Source organism: Uloborus diversus, chromosome 8 (genome assembly GCF_026930045.1).
Source record: "Uloborus diversus isolate 005 chromosome 8, Udiv.v.3.1, whole genome shotgun sequence".
NCBI lineage: Eukaryota > Metazoa > Arthropoda > Arachnida > Araneae > Uloboridae > Uloborus > Uloborus diversus.
The window spans coordinates 68,151,572-68,160,055 of record NC_072738.1 but is presented as its reverse complement, the minus strand read 5'-3'; positions in this window follow the sequence as shown (position 1 = coordinate 68,160,055).

The following is an 8,484-nucleotide window of genomic DNA, read 5'->3' as shown; positions in this document are numbered from 1 at the left end:
AGTTTTGGACCCAATGTCTTGACTTTAATTATGCCCGAGATTGTTTAATGTTGTATTCTTTGTTTACGTGACTTCCATGATTTTCTGATTTTATTCAACACTGTAAAAACAATCAAGAAACGTCCTAAAAAATAATGGGCAGCGAATAGGCCCACTTTCTGCCAGTAACATATCTGCCAAAAAATAGGAACGTTTTCTACTAAAATTCAGAAACATTTCTAAAATTATCCTGAAATCTTTCTGAAGAATTCCGAAACCTCTCCGATTCGAAACAATCATTTCACTGAAACCTTCATGGAGAGCCTAAGTAAGTTTAAAAGTAATAGCTTGGCACATTTTTCGACGCACCAAGAAAGTACCAAAATTATTATCGCAACCAAGTCTAAGAAGGACTTGCAAGCATGCACAAAGACTTCTACGTGCTTGTTACTCTTGGAAAGTTACGGAATCCAGAGACTCACTTTATCCATTAGGAGCTACATCAATCTGGACGGGCAATGACGAAGATATTGAAGTCAATTCATCACTAAAATTCATTACCTTTCCTGAAATTATCCTGAAATCTTTTCGAAGAATTCAGTAATCTTCCTGGCTAAAAGCCAGTCGTAACGCTGCACCTTTAGAAAAACTTAGGTAAATTGAATACAAAGCTCCAAAAGCATTATTGCAAGCATGGCGAAATGTAAAACAGACATGCAAGCAAGTACCATGAGACTGACTCGCATGCGACTCCTGCAAAGCTACGGAATCCAAAGGTTCATTCACGCTCTCTGGAAGCTTTTAGGCAATGCAAACGGAACGTAATTGATTTGAAGCCGATACTTAATAAATGCGTTCGGTTAATCTTTAAACTGGGAGCTAAAATATTTTTCGCAACAGTGAGAAGTTTTCATTTATGACGCTTCTAGCAATTCAGGAAACTTTTTGACGCAGATACTTGATTTCCAAATAAAATTGCTGATGACCTGTAAAATCCCAACTTGTTCCACGGAAATAATCAGTGACATTTCGGGTTTGTTTACAATGCATGCAAAATAGCGTGGAACATTGCTAAATAATTTTATTTCTGAGAATCGGGCCAAACACATTAGGTTTTAAACAATGTAAAAAAAATAAGGATCTCGTAGAAATTGTACTCTGTAAAATATACTCGTTCACCGTTTCAAGATGTACTGCTACATGCTGTACAGAAGGGTCTCTTTCGTAAATGGGGAAACTAAATTATGCCAGATAGCTTCGTTGCTAATTATATATCTCGTACCTCAAATGCAATCTAATAAGGATATTGTATGCCGTATTTTGACAAAGTATTTAGTGAATTTCTCGGATTTGCGAAACTCGGCATTTATATGAGCCTCATACGTTTTTAAAAGCAGTGGTGAGTATGGAACGACCCGCTGCTTATCAATTTCAACTTGATTTGTAGAATTTGACATTAACATTGAAAAGTGTGGTCTGAATACTCCTCCTTTCTACGGAGATATTGTGGATAACCATAAATATATGTAACATATTATTATTTGTAAATTTTGATTAACGTAAGAATAAAGTTTTTGAGGATGAACTAACTTACAGCGCCATCTAATAATACTTTACAGAACCAAACAATCAATACACAGTCTTATTGTATCATAAACATTTTATTTGCAATAAAAGATTATAAAAACCGTCCTATCTTTTAAGTTGGACCAAATTACAGATACGTATGAAATTTGATAAAAATCGGTTCAGTAGTTTCGGAGTTTACCCCAAACAAACATCGTGACACGAGATTTTTATATATATAGATTTATATATATACTAGAGGACCCGACAGACGTTGTTCTGTTCAAACTTTGTAAATTGAAAATTTTCAATGAACTATCAAGTGTTTGAACCGTTTTGTTGAAAAAAATAAGTAAAAAGAAAATTTTTTAAGCTGCTTGGTTGAGCAGTTGTGTTATTAAATATTTTTTTCTTCCATACGTGTTGGAATGTTCTTTTAGCCACACTCAAAAGATAAAAAGCGTCTTCAGATCTTAAATGTAAAAAACTAACTACCTATCTAGAACAAACGGGAAATCCCGCTGCAACATCCCCCATATGAAAAATAATAAAACAATCGAAAAGATATCGTTTAAAAAAATGATAAAAGTAAAAACCATTCAGTTAATATGCGAAAATCAGAAATTCCTCCCTCCCCTCCCAATGTAAAATAAACACTTTCTTCACCTAAAATAACTAAACACTCTTTAAAAACGATATACAGTGACTCCCAAAAGTGTCCGTACACCTACGACTCTCAATGAAATTGGCCATTATCCATTGGTTAGAATTAATATTTCGGAATAGGTATTTTATTATAAGAGCTATGATTTATTTTTAACAAAACTGCATGAAAATTTTTAATAAAACATTAAAACATATTTTTTTTAAAATCAAAAACCAAAAATTGCCGGAAATTTTATCTCACAAAAGTCTTCGTACACTTTGAAAAAAATGTCAAAAAATTAGTAAATAATCTAACATTTTACGAAGTTATTATTTAGTGAATGTCATGCAGTATCAACAACAGTCTTTTAAACGTCTGGGAATAGATTTCATTGTTTTTTCTTTCTTTTTTTGTTCAATTTCTGAGTAGGTGTTCAGCCTCACTTCGAGTCTTACTGTTTCTAGTTCGCTTTTCGTTTCAATGGTGTATTTTCGTAATCTAACTACCAGATATCTCCAAATATGTTCCATTAAGTTTGAATCTGGCGATTGAGAAGAAATTTCTAAGCTTAAGCACAATTTTTGAGGCACCAAACGCAAACGTGTGCTTCTTATCGTTATCTTGATAAAAAACAAAGTTGTTTCGGATTACCAAATTTTGGGCTAATAGTTATAAATTGTTTTTTAAAATATTTAAGTGAACAGCATGATTCATTATTTCATCAAAAAATTCCAAATTTCCAAGTCCTGATGCTGTAATGCACCCTCACATTAGAACACCTTCACCGTCCTGATTAATTGATCCAACCAAGTTCTTAAGATTAAATTCCTCATTTTTTCTTCTATTTACAGTTATGCAACAATTTAACCCAAAATGTTGAATTTATTCTCAACTATAAGTAAGACGTTGTTCCAAAACGTTTTGAGCTTATTTATCATTGATATTACGACGGAAAGCGTAAGCTTACTGTTTTTCGCACGAACAAGAAAATTTCTGCGGGAAGAGGTCCCATTTAATCCAGCTAATCAGAGAACTTGGCGAACAATTTTAGGTGAAAATTAAACTTAAAATGTTTCATTCAATTCTGCAGACACTTTTTCAGCACTCAAATGTGTATTTTCTATAATTTTTTTAACTGCAAACCTCTGATCACGCATTGTTAACTTTGCCAGTTGACCTTTTCTTGCCTTGTTTTCGATCCGATTCTTGTCTTTAAAGCATTTTGTCAAGCACTTCACTATAGAATGGTATTAAATTACATAATTTAGAGACATTTCAAACCAATTTATGGCTCCTGTGAGGGAAAAAAATCAAATTTCGAATCGTGTTTGTTGTTTTTTACACATACCAGCAATTTTAAAATAATAAGCAGAATATTAGGGAATAAATAGACAAAAAATTAACGGCAAATGACTTTACAGTGTCATTACGATGCAAAAATAATAAAAAAAACCACATATGATAATTTTAATTATGAATTTATTCGAAAATATTTCAGTGTACGATGACTTTCGTGGCGTATTTTTTCTCTTTATCTTCGTTTTTTTTGACAAATTTCAAAAATAAATTCTGGCAATATTTTGAAAAACACTGCTGGGTTTTATTCAGAATGGCATAGGAATGGTGTGAAAAAAAATTGGACTTCATATTCGAATTCAGTTTTGCGATACTTTGGTTTTATTACAAAACTTCAAGGTGTACGAACACTTTTGGGAGCCACTGTATATATATATATATATATATATATATATATATATATATATATATATATATATATATATATATATATATATATATATATATATATATATATATATATATATATATATATATATATATATATATATATATATATATATATATATATATATATATATATATATATATATATATATATATATATATATATATATATATATATATATATATATATATATACATGTATATATATATATATTATACATGTATATATATATGTGTATGTGTATATATATATATATATATATATATATATAAGTATAAGACAAAATAATCGGAACACCCAGTAAAAATTGAGTCTTTTTTCGACCGCCAAATAAACGACCGCCACGTGTTGTAACAATTTGCCGCCAAGTGGCGGTGATAGGTAAGGTCAACCAAGCATTTGGCAGTGTGAGGGTTGTATGGAAAAGTTCTGTATTTAGCAAAGCGTGATAACGTCCGATCTCTATACTGACAGATGTCACTGGGGTTCTAGGAAGTATGTAATCCCAAGAGGGCTCCCCCCACCCTTCCTACTCCAAAAAAGTTCAGATTTTTGTATCTTGAAAATGGCAGTTTACATTCTTTCTAGTGTATAATAATTTATACAAATGAGCAGAATGAAATATGGCATTTTCAAGGTAAAATAGTCAAAAAATTGGTATACAAGTGTTTTGGTTCAAAAGCCATAGACGTGCAGTGGACATGCACTTTTTGTAGCTGAAAATCTAAAACCTACTTTTAAAGTCCACCGAACTCTCTCCTAATATTTGACGCACCGTGATAGCAGTCCTCTTAAATCCTGAAAAGGTAGGCCGAGGCTGACGAAAACATGTTTTAGTATACTAAATAATTTAGTATATAAATCTTTTGGAAAACCATACAAAGTACTTTTCGGCAAGTATTTTACTCCTGTTCAAATGCAAGAAAGATTCCCTCAATATGAGACAGAAAACTTTTTTCTCCAAGATCTTTTAAATCATTTTTATCCTGCCTCTCAAGGTTCTTCTGCTACTCCAATAAATAATCATAGAAATATTTCACATGGATTATCAACTCCCTTCACAATACAAGGAATTGATTATGCATTTAAAATTATTCCCAAAAAGACAGCGCCGGGTAAAGATGGACTTGACGCAGTTATTTGAACTACCTTTCATGAGACTTTTCCATATTTTATTTGCAATTTATTCAACACCTGTTATACTCTAGGTCCTTTTCCAATTTTATTCAAGGAAAGAGTACTCATTTTGTTCCTTAAAGATGGGAAGATCCAAGAGAATTCTCTTCTTTTCGCCCTATCATACTATTACCCACTATCTCGAAAGTCTTAGAAAAAGTCATGCTTTTTCGGCTCCAAAGTTATTTCACCCTTAACGGATATCATCATCCAGATCAGTATGGTTTCGTATCAAGAAGATAGACTGAACATGATTTGGCTAATTTTTATTCTAACATTCAAAATGGTATTCGTTCCGGGGAATTAATGGTTGCGATATCAGTTGATATCGTATCAGCATTCGACAACCTGCCCTGGACCAAAATTTTATTCTGTTTGTTTCAAACAAACTGTGAATCATGAATTTATAATCTTTTTTTCCAGCTTTCTCTCAAATAGGTTCATTTTCATAAATTCCGCAAAAACTTTTCTTAAAATTCCACAAACAAAAGGTTGTCCACAGGGTTCTTGTAGCGGTCCCGAGCTATGGAGTTTGGTGGCAGCCTCGCTGTTATCAGCTCCATGGCCGAAACACACTAAGGTGCAAGCTTTCGCTGATGACTTTCTCCTTTTAGTCTACGGACGCACTAGGGAACTTCTTCAAGCTAATGCCAATTTTTCTCCCAAAATCTTCCATAATTGACTCCGAGAACATAATCTCAAAGCTTCAGAAAGCAAAACAATGGCTCTTCCTTTCAAAGTTCCTCGCAGTCTGGTTCGTCCCCCCATTTTACCTCTTGGTGACAAGTTTATTAACCGAACAAAAGTTTTGAAGTATCTTGGCCTACATTTTAATCAATTTCTAACGTGGAATGCTCACATAGATTGGATTAAGCACTAAACTTTCTACAAATAAAGCTGTCTGCAACGCCTAGCAAGCAGAAACTGGGGGATTCGAATGGCAGAAAGAAGATTGATTTACACTCAAATTTTTGAAAGTATAATATGCAGCAGGATTGCGGGGTAGATGTTTACCGGTCAAATTAGAAAAACAATTACTAACTCCTCAACGCAGGACACTTCTCACTATAACCGGAGCATACAGAATTTGCTCGCACATCGCTTTGCAAACCTTAACTGGTATTTCTCCAATAGAACTAACAGTAAGGGAAAAAGTATGGATTTGGAAAATAGGAATAGAATCAGCAGAGATTATTCTAGATAGAACTACTTATTCACCTTCAGATTTTGAAACTCCTGCACCTAAATGGTTTTCCAATTCACATTTACAAATTAAAGAACATCCAATCTCAACGAATTCCAATTCTGCAAATCTTTCATATCATCGCTTATACACAGATGGTTCTCGCACTTCCACTTGTACAACATCATATGCTTATTTTGAGAGCGAAATTCTTTCATCGACTTGGAGTATCCGTCTTCATCCCAATAATAGTATTTTTCAAGCAGAAATATTTGCTATTCATCAAGCATTAAAATTCTCGAATTCACTTAACGCTGATTGCATTCAAATTTTTTCGGATAGTCAGTCTTCTCTCTTAGCAACTAAAAATCCTCTTCAACGGAATAAAACAGTATCTGATATCCAACAGTCCTTATTAAGTAATTCTTCTGTCTCAATTCATTGGGTAAAAGGGCATTCTGGGGACGTCGGCAACGATCTGGCTGATGGCTTAGCAAGAACTGCAGCTGACGACCCGCAATTTCCTTCTTCATCTATTCCTCTTCCAAAATCTTCACTAATTTCATACATTAAAAAACAAACATTAGATGACTGGCAATTTAGGTGGAATGAAGCGGATACTGGACGTAGTCTTCGAATTCTTCCCCACAGTTCGTTTTTCTCCCCGCATTAAGTAAGGTTGAGACAATTTTCTTTTCTGGCCATGGCCCATTCCCACAATATCTTCACAGATTTAACCTTTCTGATTCTGCTAATTGCTCTTGTGGAGAATTAGGTTCTCTGGAACATTACATTTTCTTCTGTCCACTAACATCGCATTTGCATATCAGACGTAATCATAGCCTTTCACTCAATAAAAACATATTATTCGCCTTTTCACAACATCATACCCGCATCAGACTTAACTCGATTTTCAGTCTCTTGGCTAATGAAGGCTTCACGTTTCAAGGCGTGGACTAATACACATATTTTTTCTATTTTCAACAGTTAATATCGTTTAAATTTAGTTTTTTTTTTCTGCACTTTAACACGTTATCTTCTGTGAAGCAACAACTCTCTAGTGTCGTTTATGTTTTATTGTATCATTCTAAAGCTTTTATGCATTGGTTTTGTGTATTTTATTACATATATTGATGTTAAATTACCAAAATTTTGTCAAGAGCAAATCAAAATTGTAACAGATAATAATGTAATTTTTTATGTATTTAAATAAAGTTCCTCAGAGACCCACTTGCTCAGATTTATCTGAGTAATTAAAACCGACAAACCGAGCAATTGGTAGGTGCGGGTGGTCTCTGAGGGTGTCAAACGTCAAATGCTTGTATTGTGCGTTGGATGATAGTTTTTTTTTTTTTTTTTTTTTTTTTTGTCAATATCAACTATTACTTTTAACTCATCACCTAAATAAAACATATAAAATAAATGATATACAGTATAATGAAAAAGAAAATTATTGCAAAGCATATTTTTTTCAACATTTCAATGAAGCAAAAAAGAGTCACACCTTTTTTTTTTTTTTTACTAAAATGGAGAAGAAATAAAAAAAAAATCCTAGCAAAGAATTTTCTCAAATGCTTGATTTTAAATTACATATTAAAAAAGCCCTTTGGAGTTTCGGAAATTCAAGAACTAACCTTTTTCCGAGAACGCCATCGCCATCTAGCGGGAGAGAATGAAAATCCAATTGAACCTTTTTTCGGTAAGTCAGAGGATTCAGATGACTTGGGGAAAAGCAAATTTTAGGAAAATCTACCATCTATCATGAATCAATACTTTTTTTTTAATCTTTTTTTTTTTTTTTCTGGAAAACTAGTAGTGGAAAACCGCATCTTTCAGGGTTTCGTGATTTTTTCTAGCATTTTTTCTCCTGCAACTCTCCGGGATTTTTTCTAGTATTATAATTTGGAGGGTAAAAAGCATTAAATATGAACTAATCCTTTTTGTTTATTATTTCATCGGTTATATTTCCATGTTTGTTGCGTAAAAGCTGTCAAATACAAACTCGTAGATTCAAGAAAAACGGGATTGAAAAGGTTTAACTTTTTTTAAATCAGTGCTTTACACCCAAAATCAGCCATTAATTTCTCTGCACAAATGTTCTCCCATTTTTCCATTTTGAATGAGTGTTAAGTTCCTTTCGAAAGGTTCAAAAGAACATTTAACTAAAAAAATCTGTATTTTTTTTTTTTT